The sequence below is a fragment of the Ambystoma mexicanum genome, chromosome 4q (genome assembly GCF_040938575.1).
Source record: "Ambystoma mexicanum isolate Mex_15411 chromosome 4q, UKY_AmexF1_1, whole genome shotgun sequence".
NCBI lineage: Eukaryota > Metazoa > Chordata > Amphibia > Caudata > Ambystomatidae > Ambystoma > Ambystoma mexicanum.
Genome location: NC_090928.1, coordinates 1,035,679,381 through 1,035,704,429, shown reverse-complemented (window position 1 = coordinate 1,035,704,429; position 25,049 = coordinate 1,035,679,381).

The following is a 25,049-nucleotide window of genomic DNA, read 5'->3' as shown; positions in this document are numbered from 1 at the left end:
CACAAAATTATTCCCCCTCACGTGGTCCCTGGAGTGTGGGGTGCTGGAGTTACTGACCCCGAAATCCAATGAAAGTAGGAGGCGTAGATCTTTAAGCCAAAACTACACACTTTCTGGACACTTCTATATGACTCTAAGGATTGAAAGGGTGACATTTCAGAAATAATGTGTTCAGATGTCGGCAATAAGCGTATGTTCAAGTGTGCCGATAAAGCATTTCTATATTATGTATAGGACACGTAAAAGGGCCATGTATGTTTATATGACAGCTTTTGAATTTATTATTACAAGACAGTAGTGACCTCACAATTTGTAATGGGAAAAAAACGTTACTGTGCAGCTGTAATAGCTTCGTACAACCAACTATACCATCGCAATTACTCCTGCACAGCCCCAGCCATGGGCAGACTAGGAGGCCACCAGCGTGCCAGGCCTTTGGTCGTCCCAAATCGATAAGGCTTGCCTCGCCCTCAGCAAATATAGCAGGCGACCCTGAAGTTTTTTAACTCACATGGGAGAGAGGCTGTGTTACTGGTTATAGGACACTTCGCCTTTAAGAAGGACCCACGAGGGAGTGAAACATGTGGGCCGGAAGGGAAGGAGAAAACTGAAGAGAGTTCAGTTGAAGAGAGAATAAAGATAAAGGTTGGTTGCAAGGAGCCTGTGTCCCATGTCGTCCTTTCCTCAGACCATAAAGAGGTAACAACTGGCAATGAGGTGTAATTCCAACCCTCAACCAGCTCGCCACGCCGGCGTGCAGCTGAAGACACGTCCCGTCGATTCCAATGTCCTTTATCAAGCGCTGATGGCAGTGCGCCCCGTGGCGCAGATAAACTGCAAAACCAGCAATCCCACCAGTCACAGGCATTGCAGGTGATCCTGCCAGCCAGCTCCTCCCATATTTGGCAATCCCGTTGGGCCACTCCAATCCGTGCCTGGAGATATGATTCTATTTTTGCCAACATCCGTGGGCGATCCTCCAATACACTGGCGATCCCGCCAGGGAGCTTCTGCACTTGCCCGGAGGCACATTTGCATTTGGCAGACACCCGAGGGCTTTTGAGCCCATCACTGCAGTCCTGCCAGGTGGTAGGAAAAACTTTGAGCAGCACAAAAAACAAAGAATAACAAAGAAACAATAATAATAGAGACTGCCTAGAAAAGCACATGAGCATTACAAAGGAAGAAGAGCACCTGTTCCAAACATCCCGGTGGTGTTAGGGATACACGGCCACTATGTGCACACTCATTTACCCACCAGAAGGCATACCCCATCCATAGGCAATCCTGCAGTGGCAGTGGAAAGCGGTGAGGGAGACATAAAAAGACCAATTCCATCACAACTCACGGCAGGGCCACCAGTGATAATTCCCTGCCAGAAATAAACAAAACATAAGATGGATCCGGCCGCAGAAGACGCAGAACGACAATTGGTTGCCATGGCATCCACGTCCAAGGTGGCCACTCCCTTTTACTTTGATGCCCCAGAAAGACAAAGGCCCGAGGTGGTTACAGTGGGTGGAGGACTTTCAAGATTTTGTTAAAGCAGCGGGTGAAGACAAGTCATCTGCATTACCCGACATCTTAACCAACCTAGCGGGGAAAGAGATCAAGGCCACCACTAAAACGATTCCCCTGGGAGAAAGGAACACATCCGAGACTTTAATCAAAGCATTAAACAAGAAACTCATAATCCAACCCAACAGAGGTTATGAACGGTATGTTTTCAACCAGTGTACGCAGACACAAGAGACCATTGACAAATTCATAACACGTCTATGTCAGAAACTAGTACACTGCCAATTCTCTCAGTGTGACTGCTTTCTAAAAATCGAAACTAGGTGTGCTCACTCTCTACATTACATTGTGACTATTTTCTAAAGAAAAATAAATCAAAACTAGCTGGGTGTGCTCTCATCTTGTATCCACCTTGCAGCATTGCTTTTTCTCCTGCTCAAAAGGTTTACTCATCACTACTGCTCTGCATTATATTGTGCCATCCTTTACAACTACTAGGCCGCCTGTGAGTAGGTTCTGGACTCCCGTTGCAGTCCCCCACACCTCCCTTTCCTTCTCTGCATTCTCACAACTATCCTCTGACTCTGAGATGGCACCCTCCATCTCTCTAATCTTCTCTAACTGCTACACTATCACCTATCCGCCCTCTCTCACAAATTCTGGATGGAAAAAGCACAAAAGATACATCCTGGGTCCAAACCCTGGTCTCCCAATCACAGACACCTATGTCAGTGCATCCTCCAGAGAATCCTCATCTCATCTCTACTCTCTCCCCATTCTCATCCTCTCCCATTAATGTGGCACCAAGTGGGAAGTCCTCTTGGCGGGCTTCTTCTCATCTTGCTGCTGTATTAATGTCTACCTCACTGGCACCATTCTGGTTCAGGGGCCTCAGGCCAACATCCTTCTCATTGACCGGATCCTGCCGTCTCTCATCATCTTCCTTCCTTCTCCTGCCTCTCCCCCCTCTTCCCTCCCTGCTCCTCCATCTCTGACTGAAGTACTACACCTCTGTACCCAGCTCAAAAAAACTTTCAAAGGCAATAATCGTCTTCAGATGATGTCCCTCAACACAAGCTCAGTCAACAAACACTCTGCTGACATCTGCCTACTTCTTGAAGACACTGACCATGACATTCTTGCACTCACTGAGACTTGGTTCAATGCCAGCACAGTGTATGCCTTTGACTCCCTCTTACCTGATGGCTTTAAGATCATCCTGAAGCCTCGTCCTCACCATGCTGGCGGTGGGGTTGCCCTAATCTTCCCTGACTGGATTCCTTCTTCCATCTTACCTACTCAACTCTATCCGTCCATTAAGAGCTTAGTATGCAAATTGGTCATCTCTCCCTCCACTGCACTCACCATTGCTACCATTTACCGGCGTCCAGGTGCTACCTCTCTTTTCCTCTCCGAGTGGGCTGATTTCTGTTCCTCTTTACTCACTACCACTTCCAACCTGCTACTCCTGGGCGAATTTAACATGCAATGGGATTCCCAGTGTACAGCTTCCACTCCCTTCAATGACCTCTGCAGCTCTCTATCCCTCTCCATTCTCCCTTCTGGTCCAACCCACTCTTTCCGACATGCTCTCGACGCCCTCATCCACTCCTACCTCCCTCTCTCATCTTCTTTTGTCACCCCTCTCTCCTGGTCTGGCCACTCTATTCTCTCCTCCCACTTGAGTTCCTATGGTCCTACGTCAACCAAAAGCCCTGTCAACCTCATTAACAAACATCCAGCCGATGAAACGAGTGTCAGCTGCTGCTTTCACTTCAACCTTCATCCCCCGTTTCCTCCCCAACTCTGACTCTACCAATGACCCTGCTCTCAGCAACCTCCACCTGTCCATCACCAACACCCTTGACATTCTTGCCCCAGTCATGAGGCTCCACTTTAAACCCACCTGTAAGTGTAACACTTGGTATGATTCTGAAGTTGCAGACCTGAAAAGAAAGGGCAGAGCTGCAGAACGGAAATGGCAAACCTCAGGTTCACCCTCTGACAAACTGGCCTGCCGTCTACTCCAAAGGCATTACAGACTCTCTATCAGTGCCAAGAAAAGGACCCACATTCAGGCATGGGTTTCTGGTGCAGCCAACAACAAGGCTGAACTTTTCAAAATCTGCAGGGAACTTGCCAACCCTTCCATAGTATCCTCCTCTCCTACTCCCTCTCAGGCCCTCTACAATGCACTTGCCACTCACTTCACCAGCAAAACTCAGGACATCCTAAACAGCCTTGTCACTCACTCTCTCAACACACCCCTCACTCCTTTGCCTCCCTTGGCCACTCACCCTCCTCCTCCCTCCTTCTCCTCCTTTGCCCTTGTCAGACTGGAAGAGGTCACCTAAGCTGTCAGCTCCATGAAGGTCTCTTCCAAACAGGTTGACCCTTGCTTATCCAGAATCATCCAGCACAACATTTTCTATTTCGCCTTGGCACTCACTGACCCCTGTAACCACCCCATGGCTATGGATTCTTTTCCCCCCTCCTTCAAGCACTCCCTTGTGCATCCCCTCCTCAAACAACCATCAGCAGACCCTTCCTGTCCAGCCAACTACCGCCCTATTTCCATCACCCCCTTCCTGGGGAAACTACATGAGAAGTTGGCCTTGTCCCAACTCAACTCTCACCCTGAACTTGTTGACGGTCTCCACAAACATCAATCTGGGTTCTGAGCATCCAGAGGCACGGAAACTGCTCTTCTGAACACCTGTGAAGAACTGCTTGCATCCCTGGATTCCAACTCCCCTGCTGTCCTCATCCATCCTCTGCTTTTGACACAGTGAACCACTCCATCCTCATACAAAGACACCCTGCAGACTACTTTTCATGACATCCTGGAGGGGACCAAACGACAAGAATCGGCGACCTAGAATACGTAAATTATGTTACAGCCAACGCGCTACCGCCAGCACTCACCCTAGAGGCCATGGCCCATGAGTCATTAAAGGACCCGTCCATGGCTCTCACAAACAGGAACAAATGGAGGGATTACAAGGTGAGGCACACCCAGAGGCATGCCGGATGGAATTGGGCTGACTGGCAGAGGTGAACAAGGAACTAGCTGTGATGGACAACGCAAAGCTACTCAGGGGATGCCAACTTGTGATACCGCCTACACTCAGACAGTCGGTCATACACACAGCACATGAGGGCCACAGGGCCGCTGTGAACACAAAGAAACAACTACAGAAACATGTGTGGTTCCCGTATAGGGACACGCTGGCAGAAGACATGGTGTGACAGTGTCTGCCATGCCAGTGCATGGCCCAAGCAGATCCCCCACTGCTGCTGCAACAGACCCAAATCCCAGAAAGAGCATTGGACACAGTAGCAGTCGACTTTTATGGACCGATGGACATAGGTGAATACATACTCGTGTTCATAGATGAGTTCTCATGGTTCCCTATAGTGAAGAGAACATCAATGACAGCATTTCCTTAGGTTGCTGGAATTCTCGATGAAGTGCTCAGTGGATGGGGGATCCCAGGTAACATAAAATCAGACAACAGGCCTCCATTTGACAGTCATGACTTCATAACATTTGCCACGCACATGGGTTTCAATCATCAGAAAGTAATGCCCAGATGCCCCAAGCAAATGTGATGCCTGAAAGGTTTATGTCCTCCATAAAGCGAACCATTCAGAGAGCGTATATCAAGGACATCTGCCTTCATCAGGCGCTTTGCAGCATGCTAAGAAACTATAGGAAAATGCCACACGAGGCCACCAGGAAAACACCATCTGAAATCAAGATGGCCTACCAAGTAAACACCAGACTGGTCAACATACCACCCGATTGGGGCAAAAAGGACCTCGAGATAAAAAGAAGGGACGTCAAAAGGAAGCAGCAAGATAAAGAAGAGGCTGATGGCAGAAGAGGTGCCAGAGCAAAAGAACTGTTGCTAGGAGAAAAGATGCTTGTGAGACAACAGGGAAAAATGAAAACAGGCCCACAGTATAATCCTCACCCCATCAGTGTCATAGCAGTAAACGGGTCCATGATAACCGCAGGAAATGAGGATCAAGAGTTGACAAGAAATGCATCCCACTTCAAGCGTTTAATCAAGGGCAGTGATGAAACCAGGACCATGACAGAGTAAAAGGTGGAAAGAGAAGAACCCCCAGACGAACCATGGAGACGTCCGACCACACTTGAAGGAAGCTCACAGGGACAGCTACAGGAGCCACAAGGAGGGCTGTCCAGCAATGGCAATGGGCACCCCAAATGGAGAGTCAAGAGGCCACGGCGACTGGTTGAAGAATGCTGAGCCCGACCTAAGAGCATTTTTTGGGGGGTGATGTTACTGCTTAAAGGACACTTTACCTTTAAGGAGAACCCACATGGGAGTGAAGCATGTGGGCCGGAAGGGGAGGAGAAAAGGGAAAGGAGACCAGTTGTAGAGATAATAAAGAGAAGGATGGTCTTAAGGAGCCTGTGTCCTGCGTCGTCCTTTCCTCATACCATAAAGAGGTAACAGGCGGTATCTCACCAGCACTAACTTTATATAGGATCCAAGCATGTGCAGCCTCCCTTCATGGTGCCGAAATCTGGGACAATGTTTGCATGGAGAAACTTAGTTCAATCGTAATTTCTTTTTTAAAGAAATTGCTTGCCCTCCATCCAGTTGCCTGAATGCTTCGCTCCATTTGGAGCTGGGCCTTTGTCCATTTGCGCTTGAAGCGAGTTTTAAACCAGTTTTGTATTGGCTGGGGATTTGGTGCACACCTTCATTGATTAAGTATAGAGAAGCACTCATCCACATAATGGGACTGGAGGGAGAGAAGGCTCTGCCTTGGTTCTGCCACGGGATCAAAACTACTGTGGACAAACCCATACACCATTAACAAAACACACTAGGCGAATGTAAAAAAGATTGTTGCCGACCATACTTTGGGGAAACAGTTTGATGTCTGCAATTTACATTGCACGAGCCATGCATAATTAGGATGCAAAACTGAGCTGGGTTTAGAAGAGTATATCGGTGTGGCTAATGCCCACATAGCACAAGCACTTTTTCGCAAGTTGAGACATAACATCCTCAGTGTCGCTACTTTTACTAAACGCTCGGGATCAGGGAACGATTCCTCGTGCCCAGTTTGCGGTTATGTCTCTGAAACACCAGCTTCGTATTTTGCTCGCGTGCATGAGGTTTGAGGCATGGCTGGATTGCTGGAAGCCTGGTGAAGAAGAGGTATCTAGTCATAGCACTGAATGCCAAAGCATTGAATGCCTTACCATCTAAAAAAAAGCATCGAAAAAAAAGCATCTAATGCAGTTTTTTTTAAGGTAAAGGGTTTATTTTAATTGTATAGGGTTTTTAAAGGTTAAAAAAGGGGGCATGCGGAGGAGCCCCATTTAAAAAAAAAGTAAAAAAAATGTATTTGATTCTTTTTTTTCGACGCTTTTTGTTACATGGTAAGGCACTCGATGCTTTGGCATTCGATGCTATGACCATAAACCAAAAAGAGAGATGAATAGACTGCCATTAAAGAGACGAGACAACTATTAATCTTGGAACACACGTGGCTTTGAGTTCCTGTTCACAGACAAAGGGTCTATTCTTGGGGGCTATGATATCATATGCCTCCAGGAGACATGGTTACGGAACCAGCCAGCTTGTGATGGATATGAAGTCTATTTAAACCCGGTCTGAAGGGGGAGCGGGGTAGACCTTTTTCTGGCTTGCTTACCCTAATCAAAATGAAACAGGACTTTAAGACTCTTTATTATCATGTACCAAACCCATGTACTCAAATATTGGAAATAGAAAAGCTCCACACAAAAGAGACTTCCAAACTGTTATTGATAAATGTGTATAGGGGCATGAAAGGCCCCGCAGTGGAAAAATGGTTGGGGTCGATTATGTAGAAAGTAGACCAGTCTCTCATAGAGGTGGGGAAACCTTGAAACCCTCATTTGTGGAGACTTTAACTTTTGCCTATTATCAAAAGGGGGTTTGCCTTTACAGTATAAGAAGCTTGATGGCTTTGCAAAGAGATGGATGGAGGAGGCAAGTATCCGGGAGTTGGGATTACACCTCGAGCAATGGCACACAGATGGCCAGTTTGGATTTTTGTTTTGTCTCGTCAACCTTGAGGGAGAGGATCACTAGGTTTGAGGTCATACATCTGCCTCAGAGTGATCATGATCTACTCTCTATCACTATAGAGATTCCTGTAGGCAGGTATAAACACAATGTCATGCCCCCGTAGAGTTGAATAAAGGGTTAAATAGACTAGAAATTCCTACAGGTAAAATCTTCCTCTTCGCACCCTGGCTTGATCAAGAGATTGCCAGAGATTAACTGTTGGTGGAATATGCTTGGGTCTTGAAAGTTTTTATGCAAAAAATGGGAAAAAAACAGCTCTCCCCATCTAGTGCCCAAACATACTTATGATATCAAATTAGTGAAAATTCATAGAATTCACAGGGTGGAGGTGAGAAAATTGAGACACTTAAATACTGCCTCCTCGAAGATGCTAATTAAGAAAAGCAGTCAGGTTTACAAATACTGGGTGAAAGCTCATATATCAACACTCATCCAAAAAGATGCAGAGAAAAGGCTGCTTGCAGTATGTGGAAAAAACTCAGTAATATGTGGGAACCACATCAACCATGGAGGATGTTGGAAGAAAGATCAACTGATGGGGGGTCTGACGGAAGAAGGCTGGGTCAGCCACTATACTAAAATATTTCAGGGATTACCTGCTATATCACTGGCCAAAAAGAGTCGGAGCCTAGGTGGCTGGTGCTTTGAATTTGACGAAGAGGAATCCAGATCAATGATTATGAATCTTAGTTCCTCCAGAGCAGCAGGTCCAGATGGGGTCTCCAATAGTATGATGAAAAGCTATCCCGATGCTTGGGCAACATTCACGTTATCCTTCTTCAAACAGGTGATGCTAAATAGGAAAGTGCCAGAATCCTGGCGGGAGGCTTGGGTGGTGCCAGTGTTCAAGAAGGGCGATAGGACTGATCCTATGAACTATCGTCCTATAGTCTTCTTAGATTCATTAGGCAAGCTTTTCGCCTCGGTAGCTCTACGTGATCTTAGTTCTTGGGCATCAGCAAAGGGAATTCTTGACCCAATGCAAATGGGATTTTCAAAGGGGGTGTGGACCACCGTACATCTCTTCATCTTGAACCTGCTAAAACAGATGGCTCTGGTCAACAATACTACAGTATATATGGCTTTCTTAGACTTACATCAAGCCTTTGATGGAGTTTACAGAAACCACCTATGGGCTAAATTGAAAGCCTGGAAGTGCCCTGAAGATATCTTAGAGACAATACAGGCTCTGTATACAGATATTTCTAAATATAGCAAACTGAGAAACAGATTACCCCACTCTACGCCTATAAATGTAGGATTAGGTGATGTTCTTTACTACTATATAACAGACAACATTTTCTCCTTCCACTTCAAACTAGACATTGGTGATAGCACAACAAGTCAAAAACACTGTTAAAGACCCACATTTCTAAGGAACCACTCTACACTATTTCCTTATGAAAAAGACACTTTGTATTCAATATCAAATTAAAAAAAATATATATTTATATGGACATAAATATACATGATTTTCCAACACACTTTTTACAACACAATTAAAACACAGCTTTGTCTGTGATGGGGTTTTTGTCATAAATACAATGAACTACGTCGAGTTGTAGCTGTTAGATGTTAGACTTCAGTTGTTCTTTAGTCTTATAAAAGTAGTTGACATGTTTCGGCCCTTGGGTAAAGTTGGGCACTATCTCTAGTGCTTGTAGAACCCTTGATTTAATGGCCTTCTTCAGGACAAATCATTTCTTCAGTATGGTATTGTTATTTTTGTCTACCCCAGGTACAAGTATCCGCATATATTCAATATAAGCGTAAGTAAGCGTCGGCTCAAAAGTAGCCTGTGCCAATCATAAGTTCAAGAAATTGCTGTTCACCAAAGGCCAGACAATTTCTTTTCCTATTCGGGTATGTGTTGTTCCACCCACAATTTAATTTCTTTTAGAACCTCCATCTAGTAAGAACCTTTAAGCACTGGAGGTTGGAGTTTAAGCATGTGTGGGTTTTCAACATCCAATCTCAGAGAATGGCAAAGAAATCCATCATTGCTTTAAAGTATTAAACACTCATCTCCTTACTGTTATTCGCCGAGACGTGCTGCTGCAGCCTCAGTGTTACCGTGATGGGAAACGGCACCAGCAACCAGACATTACTTAGAGGGATCTCTAACCTTGGAAGAGCGATGGGACTGGTTGCTGCTGGGACAGAAAACAGGGCAAACTTTGACAATGCTAAAATGTATTGATTCAATGATAGGTTTGAAATCTGAAGGGGTTTGAACAGTCTTTCATCGGAAGAAATGCTACGATACCAAAAATAATCTGGAGTAAAAAAATAGTATTTGGACCACTGATTTGGGCTCGAACTCCAGTGCTATCTATATTAGATACCAATGTGTGCCATTTTTGTGTTTCCTGTTTTCCCGCTCTCTCGCTCTTTGGATTTTTAGGTTTATGAATAATATGTAAACTGTTCTGTTTTCTTCTCTTTCATGTTGTATTTGCTGGAACTGTGAGATCTTGGGATTTTATTTTCATTTTCTTAAACTGTTAAAGGTTTTCTTTTACTATTACTATGTTTTTAGTTTGAAACCAATGAAACTTTAAACAATTAAAAAAAAAAAATAAGGAACTAAGAGCCCAATAACGGGAACCCCTGTTTATATACAAGAATATTCGCATTTCAACCAAGCAATGCAAATGATAAGGCAGTCATTTGATATTACCTTGATATTCCCACCATGCTGGGTGCAGCCAGACAACCAGTCTAGGGAGAATACATATAGCCTGTTCATGGCTGGGCTAGGCTCACTGGGCTGACATTAGTATGGCACAAATTTGATGTGGTTTTAATAATTATGAGATATACTAGCCACCATACCTTCAGCTTAGTTACAGCTTATATTTAAAGTGTACACCCTCTACCAGGATAGTAACTCTCATAGTTATTTGGTTTGGGAACAGAGGTGCATAATTTAAATGCAGGCTCTGTGCTGAAATGATCTGGCTGCCAATGCAGCTGTCAAGATCACCTGTGATCCCTGAACCTGCTCTGTGCCATAGAAGAGTATGACCTGCAGATCAGGATACTATTTATGCAGGCCACAGGTTTACACTATTCTTTTGGCATGGAGTTTGCTGAAAGGGGGGGTCTGGTTAAAAGTCAACCTTTTCAGAGAAAGAAATACCCACAGTATTCTATTAATAATAAAAATAAAAAAGTCTGGTCTTTTATGCCCCTTGCGAGATGGAAATTCATCACAATCAGTTTACAAAGCCAGTTTGCAGAGGCCATGGTACATCCCAGAGAACAGTTTGTTTTACATAGTGCTTCTTACCATGTGTAGAGTAAATACATGACAACCTGTCACAGAATTAACAACCCACTAGGGTAAAAGCTCAGTGCACCTTTTTTCAAGAAGAACAAGAGCTTTATTTTGTATACAGAAAGGAAATTGGTGACAGGGTATTATAAGTCCACTGCTGCAGAGAACTGAATTGCGGCACGTAGAGAGTGGTAAACTACACCCTAACAAGGGCAGTTAAATAAATAAGGCTCACAGAACTGAATGGCCACACATACCACTGAGAAGCAGGACAAGGAATCAAACTCAGTGAACGCAGCTCAGTGATAGTGATTGAATTGACATGCCTGACAAACGACAGGATAATCATTTCAAATTCTAGTTTGATCTCATCCAAGAATACCAGAACCATGTTCTTGACATGGCACAGCATGAATGAATGCTAAGAAGGGTTTTTCTCGTCAGCCATTTAATCAATAAATCCCAGACTCTGTAAAATGTTGGCTTGGTGTTTTCCCTTGATGAAGGTCCATGTGTCTTAAACAGAACCGATAGTACTGTTGATCCTGTCCCTTTCAAGGATTTTAGGACATCATACATGGTCCGATCATCGGGATTGAGGATCAGAAGGATTTACTGCCTCATTACCGGCCTAGCTAAGACATTCGAAGAGGTAGCAGTTCCTTGGCAAATTTCGTACTTATTGATATATGTCCATCAAAGATTGCGCTGTCATAGCATCACTTTTTAATCGAAGCTGTTTGTATTTAATTAATTGTGTAATGTGTTTAATCCTGATGACTCTATGTCGAATAAAGGTTTTTGAAAGCGAAATTGAAATATGGGGACCCATTTATCTACAACTTGATGGCAATCATTTACTGTTCTTATGCCATCATGCCAGCATATTTGTGCGAGTTGAGGATAATCTAGCACAGCCTGACATCACAGCTGGGCGATAGGCTGCCACTCACAAAAATGGCCGGTTCTTGACAGTTCATTGGGTTCTAATTTTCAGAATTTCTCTGATTTCAAACCCTCGCTGAAATATCCACTATGCACCGAATATGTTACCGATCTAGCTTCTACTGAAAATATGAAAATTTATATATAATAAATACAAATGTGGTCCAATTGAACATAATGAAGGTGTATTCTGCATAAGCATACAGATGGACTTAATGTAAAGTGTAAAACAGTGAGCCCTGTATTTGTGCCATATCCATTGTGATAACATGAAAATATGTGGGCTATAGGTGCTACCATAGACGTAGAGCTGTGATGTGTAGATTAGTTATCAATTAGTCTGAGCATTACATGTCTGGGTGCTCTGTATTTGATAACATGATTTATAATGTTGTCCTTTGGGACCGTTTTAAGATTTTTTATATTGAATAGCTGTATATTTTTGTAATGTAATAATAATTCGAATACATTTGTTTTTGATTTATTCAATAATTGACTTATGAAGACTTATTAATTACATTTTCAAATTGAGAGCAGAGCTATTTATTGGTCTTGGTAAAGTGAGAGCTTACATAGAATCTAATACCTAAGGTTTTACAATTAAGCCTGGTGGGAATAAACCTTATGGGTATGCTGAGCTCTCTCTCTACAGCAAAGTGAAGTTCACCTTATAGGCGTAAAAACCGTCATTCATCACGCACTCGATATACAGTAGTCATCCCCCACCGTCATTGGCTGCCACCTATTTAAATGCTAAAAGCTACATATGGGCCCCTCTCCAATTAGTGGCGTCGTCTACTCTTCCATCTTCGCCACACATGGGTAACGGCCTCTTCAACTTGAAGCGATGCAATGTAATTTGTTAAACTTTGAAGGGCACCACCCTGTCTTGACTCCTAACCATGTGATGTGCACCTGGTGATCAACCTGCACTCGGTAGATAACATCAAGGTCAGCCTAGTCCTTACAAACAAAGCAACTCTTTTCTCACCCCAGAAACGCAGGCGCCTCCAACATGCCTCCCTGCTGCAATCTTATAAGCATTGGCATCAACCATTGCTCCCCCTTGTACAAATCACAGACCTTGTTGTTCTCTGCTCCCCCCTGTATCAGTTACCCCTGCCAAGAGGTTGGCCTGGTGCCCCACTAAACCATCCAATTCACGAAGGATTTAAGACTCGTATTTCTGCACATCTGCAAGTTCAAATAGAAGGACAATTATTCTGGGGGCGGCAGTGCCCTAAATCTCAGTTCATGCTTTGGCAGCTCAAGACCTCAAAGAGATTCAAGCAAACACACAATGTCAAAAAGGCCACAATTCTAGAGGAAGAGAGAGAGAATGAGAGACAAAGGAATGAAAGAAGAAAGAAAACCAGGGATTTGGTGAGGGTGGAAAATTATGGAGCTGGATGAAATGGTTACAGCACACCCTCAATTGAGTTTGTATGCTAATGTGAAATCGCACCAACCCTCAAATGCAATACAACACTCACAGACGCCAGTTCCTCCTGGTTCTGAACCTATCCTCTCATCCCATCCTCAAAAGCCTCCTCAACCCCCTTTCTTCCAGAGCCCCATGAACGGCTGGACACTGCCCCTGGGTGGTAGCGGTGCGCGGTATAAATCAACATAACATAGCATCTGTCTCTCACTGGCTGCCAAACAAGTTCCCTAACATTATAGATCCTTGCTTCTTGTATGCTTCAAAGCAGAGACCTAATAAGATCTACACACCTTCCCTTCAACACTTATTCCAATTAAAAATAGTAAAGCCAGGTACTCTGCAAAGACGTCTATTGAATCCATCCAAGATCCAGCTTTCTGATGAGGCCAAAGACCCTGTTTATAGGTTTGTTTGGCAACATCTTTGACAGGTTGCCATTTTCAGACTTCTGCACTAGGGTCTAGTCTTTTAATTGTTTCCAGGAACATTGCTGGCCCGGAAAGACAACTGCACAACCCAGGCTTTATAGTGTTTATAGCCAGGTTGGATATTATATTGCTTCAAGAAACCTGGTTAACCTCCTCGATGGCTGTTGATGGTTTTGGTACCTTCTTCTCCGCAGCAAGAAAAGACAACCCGGAAGGGAAGAAACAGTGGAGGATTAGTGCTTCTAGTTGCCGACCGGCTCATATCTTTTTGCTCTTTGCTATATTTAAGTAACGCCCTCTTGGCTGTTTCTTTAAAAATTCTAAATGGGAGGGTGTTCCACATTTTTGACTTGTATAATTATTTAATTGACATGGGCTGGGTTATGAAGCACTGGAATTCTAACACATAGGAAATATTTAGACAGTAACTCTTTGTCAGATCCTAATCAGCCCTCCTTTATAGATAGGGGGACTTCAACCTGAGGTTGGGGGATGGTTCTGGGCTAGGTGCTGCATCTGACACAGAAGACCTAGCTACACACAATATGCTGCAACCAATAGAGAGCCTGTATCTGGCAGTTTAGCTTCGCCTGCATGACCAACAATCGAAGCCTGTCTTACCTCTGACATATTTAGTGACCGTATTCTACCATTATTCACAAACCCTATGGCAACTGCTAGGTCAGTTTCAACTAGGAGGTGTTATAATACCAATCACAGGCTCCACACAGCTGGTAGGTACGAAAGACTGTAGGATTTTAAAGGGCATTCGCACTAGAGCAGTAAACCATTCTTCCAGAGACGTGTGTGCGATTAGAACAGCCAGACTTAACTGTAAGAAAGGTGTGATTGAAGCAAAAACTCGCTGGAGGCGTCGAGTGTGCAATGAGCTTGAGAATACTGTGCGGGGTAGCAAGACTAGTCTTGCGTCCTGGAACATGGTAGCGTGGGACCGGCCCTGATGCAAACACTATTTCTCCGAGTGACTGGCTGAATTATCTTTCCTCTTTGTGCAAATCTTCACCTGTGCAGTCTACTCGCTGAGCCAGGTGATTTGGTTATGACTGACGATGATTGTATTGTGTTTTCTTGCCTGTAGTTCACCCAGCTTTAATTTTGTTAACCAGTAGCAAAGCTCCAGGGGGGTGACATGGTACCCCTGGACATCCTTTAGCTTAATTTGGCAATGTGAGTTCCGGTATTCACCCAGCTTTTAAAAAACAATTATAAGAAATCACCTTATATCATTAAGCTGCAGGCAGGCCATCATTGTGCCATTTTCCAAGAAGGACGATAAGGCCGATCTGTGTTGTTAATGCCCTATCTCCCTGATTGGCTCCTCAGCTAAATGTTTTGGGAGACTAGTAAATACGAGATTAAATGACTGGGTTAAATTCACTGCAATTTGGTTTTAGGGCCAGTACAGTTTCCGAGTTGGTGCCGTTGAACAAGCGCCCAATCTTAAACTGATTTTCGATACATTTGTCCTTGGGAAGAGTTCCGCATTATACCTGGCCTTCCTGGGCATTAGCTCAGCATTTCACAACCTTAATCAAGGGACACATTGGAAATATCTGCCAAACATAGGCCTTGCCAAAACTTGACTCTGCATTTTGGGGGCCCTAGACGAGAAACTCACTGCAAACATTTGCATAGCTCACACTGGTTTGCTGTCCCCAGCTTAGGAATCAACTTGTGGGGTAGACAGTGTGCGTTCTGGCATCCCTGTTGTTTAACCTCTATATTAATTCTTTATTTTTGGAGGTACGTGCTACCACTTCGGATACCTCAAAATGTGCAGGTAGGAACATTTGTGTTCTGGCCTATGCCGACGATGTTGTCTTGCTAGGTCGCACCTAAAAACAAGTTTATTTAATTATTTTATATTTGTTTATTGGTGATTTGTTATGCGCACTATACAGCATAAATGTGTTTCAAGGCGCATCAAGACAAGGCAGGGGGAGGAGAGTTGGGAGGAAAGGGAAAGGGGAGCAGGGGATAACACAAAAACAAAAACGTTCTTAAAAGTTCTTTAAACGTTGGCAATGAACAGGGGAAAGGGGGTAGGTGCAGGGGGTAAAGAAGGGGGGAAACAAACAAAACACTGACTATGCCATGAGACGATTTAGAACATGCAGGTGTTGAGACATAGAAGGGGGAAGGGGAGAGCAAGGGGAGTGCAGAAGGTAAGCAGTGCAGTATGCAAACAGTTAATAAGTGCAGGAACAGGTAGGTACATTGCAAAAGGAGAGACCTATTATGCAATTGGGACACACAGGTAAAAGCAACTACAGACTGGGAAAGCCTCGCCTCAGGGATTGAGGGGCTACATCAGGCATGCAGACCTATTAAGACTAGGCAGGTAAGTGACTACAGACTGGGAAAGCCTCGCCTCAGGGATTGAGGGGCTACATCAGGCATGCAGACCTATTAAGACTAGGCAGGTAAGTGACTACAGACTGTGAAAGCCCCGCCTAAGGGATTGAGGGGCTACACCAGGCATGCAGACATATTAAGACTAGGCAGGTAATTGACTACAGACTGGGGAAGCCTCGCCTCAGGGATTGAGGGGCTACATCAGGCATGCAGACCTATTAAGACTAGGCAGGTAAGTGACTACAGACTGGGAAAGCCTCGCCTCAGGGATTGAGGGGCTACATCAGGCATGCAGACCTATTAAGACTAGGCAAGTAAGTGACTACAGACTGGGAAAGCCTCGCCTCAGGGATTGAGGGGCTACACCAGGCATGCAGACATATTAAGACTAGGCAGGTAATTGACTACAGACTGGGGAAGCCTCGCCTCAGGGATTGAGGGGCTACATCAGGCATGCAGACATATTAAGACTAGGCAGGTAAGTGACTACAGACTGGGAAAGCCTCGCCTCAGGGATTGAGGGGCTACACCAGGCATGCAGACATATTAAGACTAGGCAGGTAATTGACTACAGACTGGGGAAGCCTCGCCTCAGGGATTGAGGGGCTACATCAGGCATGCAGACATATTAAGACTAGGCAGGTAAGTGACTACAGACTGGGAAAGCCTCGCCTCAGGGATTGAGGGGCTACATCAGGCATGCAGACATATTAAGACTAGGCAGGTAAGTGACTACAGACTGGGAACGCCTCGCCTCAGGGAATGAGGGGCTACATCAGGCATGCAGACATATTGAGACTAGGCAGGTAAGTGACTACAGACTGGGAAAGCCTCGCCTCAGGGAATGAGGGGCTACATCAGGCATGCAGACCTATTAAGACTAGGCAGGTAAGTGACTACAGACTGGGAAAGCCTCGCCTCAGGGATTGAGGGGCTACATCAGGCATGCAGACATATTAAGACTAGGCAGGTTTATGACTACAGACTGGGAAAGCCTCGCCCCCGGGATTGAGGGGCTACATCAGGCATGCAGACATATTAAGACTAGGCAGGTGAGTGACTACAGACTGGGAAAGCCTCGTCTCAGGGATTGAGGGGCTACATCAGGCATGCAGACATATTAAGACTAGGCAGGTGAGTGACTACAGACTGGGAAAGCCTCGCCTCAGGGATTGAGGGGCTACATCAGGCATGCAGACATATTAAGACTAGGCAGGTGAGTGACTACAGACTGGGAAAGCCTCGCCCCAGGGATTGAGGGGCTACATCAGGCATGCAGACATATTAAGACTAGGCAGGTAAATGACTACAGACTGGGAAAGCCTCGCCTCAGGGATTGAGGGGCTACATCAGGCATGCAGACATATTAAGACTAGGCAGGTAAGTGACTACAGACTGGGAAAGCCTCGCCTCAGGGATTGAGGGGCTACATCAGGCATGCAGACATATTAAGACTAGGTAGGTAAGTGACTACAGACTGGGAAAGCCTCGCCTCAGGGATTGAGGGGCTACATCAAGCATGCAGGTAGACAAAAACATCACAAGGTTTCAGAGTGATCCATGGCTGAAGGTAAGACAATGCGAAGCACATCAAGAAACCCTAGTCAAACAGTGGTTGCAGAAAAAGACAATGCAACAGGCAGGGATCCAGAGACAGTCATTGGTTGCAGGAAGTCAATGCAAACAGGCAGGGATCCAGAGATAGACAGTGGTTGCAGAAGGTCAGTGCAAGCAAGCAAGGATGTAGAGTCAAAACGCTGGTCGCAGCAAAAGTCAATGCACAGTCAGGGATCCAGAGTCAAACCAAAGGGTTAAGGTAGATAGGGAAGTGCAGAACACAGCACAGGGCAGCAAGCCGAAGTCGGTAGATGAGAGGGGGTAGCGAGCACGAGGAAGTGGGTGCAGGTAAGCAAGGGAAGACAATGAAGTAAAACAGAAGTAGCTGCTAAGAAAGGAAAAAGGGGAACATAGGGAAACAAGACAGAGCCGGTTGGCAGAAGGAGGAAGGAGGAAACGATGGGGGGACAGAGCCATGGTGGCAAGTGGAAGAATGCGAAAAACCAGATGGCCAACATCGTTACAGCAGAGAATGTGAACAACGGAGCACCCAACCAGAAGGAAAGAATTATCGGGGTGATGGGGAGAGGGGGGTGACCACCAGAGTAGGTTGCGAAACGGGACAAGAGGAGAGAGAGGATCGGGGTGGAGGGGGAGATCCATCGGAGAAGGTGGTAAAGTGGGACAAGAGGAGATAGAGGATCGGCGTGGAGGGGGAGATCCATCGGAGAAGGTGGCAAAGCGGGACAAGAGGAGAGAGAGGAGCGGGATGGAGGATGGAGTGCCGGGATCCACCGGAGAAGGTGGAAAAGTTGGACAAGCGGAGAGAAATGTTTACTTTAAAGGTACAACTTATAAGGAACAGCGAAGAGTAAACGGAGGATAGAAGAGATGCAATAGTGGCACAAGTGAGGTTAGGGAGCTTGAAGATATATCAGAGCCAAACGAGTGGCAGACAATAAACGTGAGCACCAGCAAGAAGGGGGTCAGGCCTTCCTTATCTTAAGGAAGAGAGGTGCAGCAGGAAGCACTGCATCAGGGAGGAACAGTGAAAAAGTGGCTGAGGTGGGGTACATAGGGGAACAGGAGCAGGGGGACCCACCGGCAGCCTGGAGGCCTGCCAGTTTACAGCCAATGATGATTTTTCCTCCAGCATCCGCCAATCACAGGTAGGGATGCCATAGATGCAGCTGGTAGCTGGAGCGTTGTCATGGGCCAAACTGCCCTAATGGACTCAGTGGTCGGAGTCCGGGCAGGCGGCCATCTTTAAGGAGTAAGCGCTCTGTGAATACAGAAAGGAATTCAAAGGTTGTGGCATCGACCTCCCTCTGCCAAACGGTGTGCTACAGGAGCATGACGATGCCTTACTCCACGATGTTTGTTTGATTGTTTATTTGTATAGCGCCTATACACAATGTGTTTCAAAGCGCTTCAAGGAGGGAGGGAACATGGGAGAATACAGTTACATTCTTACAAGTCCTTGAAACTGTACAGAATGTAAAAAATAACTATCAAATTATAACAGATAGTACAAGTGCATGGAACAAAAAAGGAAGAGGATATGGAGGAAAGAAGGAGACAAAACTAGCAGTAACATTACTACGTCTGACGACAATTGTTGCAGTGCAAGAGTGACAAGAGGAGGGGGAAGGAGGGGAGGTAATGGAGAGGAGAGAAAGGGTAAGGTGAGGAAAAAAACAATAGACTATCCAAAGGGTCAACGGCTGCTCAAGATAATACTGGGGAGGGAGTGGGAGAAGAAAACAAGAAGGGAAAAGAGAGAACAGACAAGCTGATGATGCTGGGAGACGTGGTATCTGGTTTTGTAGATTTTATGGCAGGCCGTGATTTGATCCTTGATACTGCCAAATCTAAGTTGATGTGTGTGGGTCATCATAGGGGTAAATTAGCAGTAATCCTTGCAGCTGCTAGGAGACTTGAATGGGTTTTAGGAATTCTGCTATTTTGGATCATATTGAAAAACAGCCTGGATTGGGGGCGGGGGCAGGTGTCTAACACTGCAACGAAGTGTGCACAAGCCAATGGCGTAGAACTGCGGCTCTGCAAGAGCTTTAGTGATTGCTCCCTGGATACAATGCATCCTATTTATTCTGCTAAGGTCGCGTCAACTGTAATTCATGGGGCCGAGGTTTGGGGTTTCTCCCCTGCAACCCTAATGCCCTGCAGAGAGAATCACTTCCTGCACTGTTTACTTGGAGTGTCGTCTGGTGCCACTACCTATCTGTTGCATCCGGAGGTTGGCTGGCGTTTTATCTCAGACACTCTAAATAGTAAAGCTCTGACTTTGGGGGTGAGACGGTGGTACAGCAGTGAATGGGACCATCATCTAAGGCACTGGTTCATTAAGCATTTGCCGAGGTTGGCGGTCGTACCCATTGGCTGCAATCTAGCAAACGCGGAATGGCCACGTTGGGATTTTGGAATCCATTTATGAACCCTTTTGCGGAGGCTGCAGTCAATATGAATCCATTGAACGCTGTTTTTGTTCAGGAAGAAGACTCGATTTGCCACAGCCTTGAACCCGCAAAGCCCACGGTTCAACATTACTTTGAGCACTGTTCTCAATTCTGTTCAGATAATTGTACGAACTGGTTTTTAGATCCACGCAAGAGGGGCATTTTATCCGATTTTAGAGGGAATCGTTTACCATTCGCCTCTGTAGCTCTGTGCTATTCTAGTAATATACAGGCTATTTCTCCTTGTTGTTACTGTGAGGGGAGTTTGGTGGATGATCTGACCCATTTTTTATTCTTTTTCCCCATCTTAAATAATTTAAGGAGAACGTTTCTTTTACTTATTTTTTAGGACATATAATATTAGAACATTAAATGTTGCCAAGATGTGATGTTTTCTTTTTCTTGTAAGAATGTGGCCTATTCTATTTACGGTTTGATTGAAATAGCCTTACTTTTTAGGAAGTTGAATGTTTTTAACCTTGTATCTTAGTGGTGTCTTGCACTGTGTGCTTCTTCACTTTTTTTAAATTGTATTTTAGACATAATGATGACTGACTGACTTAACCAGTGCTGCGTGAAAGAAATGGCAGGGAAATAACAACTGTACATTTAAAAGTGGTATTACTCAAATTGTTCGTTTACAATTGTTCGAATGAAAACAATTGACCGAATTTAAAGGGTCACAATTGACCTTTTCACAATTGACTGTATATATATATATATATATATATATATATATATTTCGGTTTGGATATATATATATATAGATATATATATATATAGAGGGGTTTTGGGGGGTTTGGCGTTGGGTGGGGGGTTGTGGGGTGTTTCCCCCCACATATATGTTACAATTGACCTTCACAATTTGGTCAATTGTGAAAAGGTCAATTGCAATTCGAACAGTTGTAAAACGAACAATTCGTATACAACCTTAAAAGTATGTCTATAATGGCTGAGCCACAGGACCAAGACATACCGCTCACATCTGTGCCCAACGTATGCATGGTTTTGCTGGCTGCAAAGGGGAATTGAGGGAAGGGATCCTGGGTCTCACTAATGCTGTTTCCAATGGAGATGAAAGAGAAGGCAGAAGGAGCCCTGCATCCCGAGTAGCAATGGATACTCCCCTGCTTCCTGCATATCCAGTATCCAGAGGTGGGGGTTCCCTGGGCACCTTCTGCCTTGCTATAGAAAATGCAAGAACATAGGTTTTTTCATTTCAACAGAAACATCTTCAGTATCAATTGCCCCAGGGCAGTTCTCCGAGGTGGACTTCCTGGCATGCATGGATCTTCTGAGGTTGCCAGGATACATTGCTGTATATGTACATTACTGGGTTGCCTTTTGTCAGTATAACATCCTTATCTCTCCCACACTCCACTACTGTGGTGTAGGGGAAATCCACCTCTGTGCACACTGTGGTGGGTTCAGTTTAGTACGCGTCTGTGTGCCTCAGTAGTCTGTATCCAGTAACTCTGTTCATTAGACTCCAATCAATAGTTCTTTGATTTCTGAATCCCACTCTGCACTACCATCACTCTTGCATATTCCACTGCAGCGTGTCTCCATTCCAGGGTGACTGCAATGCCCTCTACTTTGTTTGAGTCCACACGCCCTAAATAGTTGCACATGAACCCAAGCAGTGCAACCACACAAGCTCCCTCAATTTCCTACGCTGTCCGTGGCCTTGGCGTCCAACTAAAACTTTGAAGGACCATACAGTACTTCTGTGCCAGAGATGCATTGCTCCCTGGGTGCTGCTAGGGATGTCTTGCCCACTCTTCTTGCTCTTGCTTTAACTCAGAGCAAGTCAGCATTGCCACCAGTCACCAAGAGTTCCCGCTTGTGTTGCTGTTACAACGGATTGTACCCTGTGTCTTTTTGTGTGAACCTCTCCCTTGTTAGAGAATAAGCTGGACGTCCTGCTGGCCCTTTTTCCCTTCATCAGCAGTGAAATGATCATGGTATACGTCATCACGTATGCACACATGTTTATTGGAAAGCACATGTGTAACAGCTTCCATGGCCTCGGTCACAAACTGCTAAACGTCTTCTCCCACATTCTAGATCCTTGAACCTTGTGGGTTCCAACACATTGACCTATGAAGGTGCTTTGTACGTTAGTGCATAACCCTGGATTTATCTCCCTACATGACCAGCCCTCCTGCTTCCTCAACTTCCCTTACGACCTCACTCTATGACTTATTTTGTCTTGGACTCTATGTTGACTCTCTGCCCCAAGTCAGCTTTGGAGGACTCAGAACTGTTAAGATGTGCTGGCTATTTTCTCCATAAAGAGAGCTATCATTAGAACAGTGAGGGTGAGGATGGGATCCAAATCTACAAGTTGCACAATAGATAAACAAAGTACCAAGAAGAACATCTCCCCACATTGCTCGTTACCGTATGGCTTGACATTGGTGCACGCTGGCATACGCTCTAAAGAAAATGCATTGGCGGTAGAAGCAAAGGAGCTATACAGCAACCACAAAGCTGCCCAAGCCGTGTGGCCTATCAAGTTGAGGAACGCTTGACTACACACAGATGCATGGGCCTACAGCTTGTTCGTTTGAGCGGCAGGATCACTCTGTAACCATGTATCGATGGTGTTCTGGAGCTCACACAGCCTGCATTGATGACCTCCTAACATTATAGGTCTCGGGTGTAGAGAACCTTTCAACTAATTATGAACAATACTATCGAAATTGCTTAGCGATTTGGCCTGAGGTGCACATACCGCTTTTCCAAATGGGTCCTTTCAGAGAAGTGACATGCGGGGCAGCGTACGTATGAAACGTGAGTCTTTTCATGGATCTGTGTGATTTCATCATTTTTTTTTTGTTACGATTTCTGAGAATGTATTTTATTTTATTTTTAAGACATTTCACCACAAATGTATGCAGGGGGAGACTCTCTGCAGCCCCCCATGCCCTTCCACCTTTATTACCCTAAACCACACCCCCCCCTTACATTTGCAATGAAATCGTATTGGGCCAACTCTACTGTCATTCCGTAAGGCCCTCAAAACAAGGCTCTTCAACTAGTCCAAACCTCACAGCTAGGCTCTCCCTTCTATACCTGTGTTTCATGAATGTATTATCTGCAGCCGGTTCACCTGTAACCCACTGAACCGTAGAGACCCCTGTAAGGAATCACTTGGTTCCTCGTGGCAGTCACGTGCGCTCTATGTCCATGTTTGGAGCGAGAGCCGCGTGACCACTGCGACGGTTGGAGTTGGCGAGAAAACTAAGAATTAGTGCTGTGTATGGCTCTGGGGAGCTCCCCTTTTAAATAAAGACTCCAATCTGTAAATCGGTTATCCGCTGCCTTTCTTCAATTGGCGACGAGGATGGGATGAGGGGGAGCTTGTCACGGAGCCTCAGTGGGACGTACAGGCCTGCCCGCGATTCAAGGGGCGGGTACAAACTGTGGACAAGGCGAGTCGCGTAGTGCGAGCGGCCGCAGAGAGACTGTCTCCGCAGCGGCCGGAAGGAGTGGCGCTGCAGGGAGAAGGCGTTGGGGATCCACGCAACGACGTAAGGAGAGGTGTGGGGCCGCACAGGGACTGTCTCAGCGGCGGCCTGGAGGCGTGGCGCTGCAGGGAGGCGGTCTCGGCGGCTCTGCAGAGGGACGTTGCCTCCGCCTCTAAACAGCGGTGAAACTACAGCTGATCCAGGTTGATGCCGCCCACCCTGTTTCTTATCCGACTGAAAGAGGTGAGGAGCAGGGGGTGGGAGGGGCACAACCACAGAGGGAAGCTTTCAGAGGAGATTTCTGAGGAGATAGTTGAAAAAAAATATTGGAACAGAGAACTGGGCTACATTAAGTAGCCATCTTTGACACAAACAGAAAGTGGATGAGATACAATAGAAGTGGAAGTCTCGCCACGACTAAGAGGAACATTGGGGGGAACATTGACAGTGCACAGGTGCCATTGGGTGTGACTATAATACCAGAATAATAAACAAAAAATGGCTGCAGCAAGCATGTCACCACCGCCACCGTTTCTGGCAGAACCTGGGGCTCCACCAATAAGATGGGATAGGTGGAAGAAGGTATTTGATACTTACCTCATCGCTATAGGAGGGGATAAATTCGCATCAGCAAGAAAAGAAGCGATTTTACTACATAATTTAGGAACGGAAGGCAGGAGTGTCTATGATGGTTTGCCTGATCCTCCCCAGCAGGGTCAAGGGTAGGTGGATCAATATTCCATGGCGGAAAGAAAGCTAGAAGCGCACTTTGAGGCTAAGAAAAATATAACCTTTGAGAGACACAAGTTTTTCCAAAGAATACAAGATCTGCAGGAACCAGTGGAAAACTTTATTGCAGCTTTGAGGTCTCTTAGCCATACATGCGAGTTTGGACTACTCACAGATTCTCTAATAAGGGACCAATTGGTTCGGTGCACAAATAATGTAAAGATACAAGAGAGGCTATTGTCCAAGGATGCATCACTAGAGGTAGCTATAGACACGGCAAGAAGCATGGAACAGACACATAAGTACATGACTACTATGAAGGGAGAAAAATCGGAAGGAGAGCTAGCCGCGGTGAGAGGATTCCGAAAGGGGGTCCCGAACAAGGAGATACGGTGATACAAGTGTGGGAGTAACCGCCACATATCAACAAGCATGTTCTGTCCAGCTAGGAACATCTCCTGCTTAAAATGCAAGACAAAAGGGTCATTTTGCGAGAGTTTGCCGCAAATCTGGAGTGGTGCAAAACATTGAGGCAGGAGGAAGAATGCAGGAACAAGAAGAAGATCATGCAACGGGCATGAGTAGCCAGGCAAAGCATGTACTGGAAGTATCTAACAAAGGTGGAGCACCAACAGATGTGTTCATGATCAATGGGAGAGTAGTAACAATGAAGGTAGACAGTTGTTCACCGTGGACTTTGATG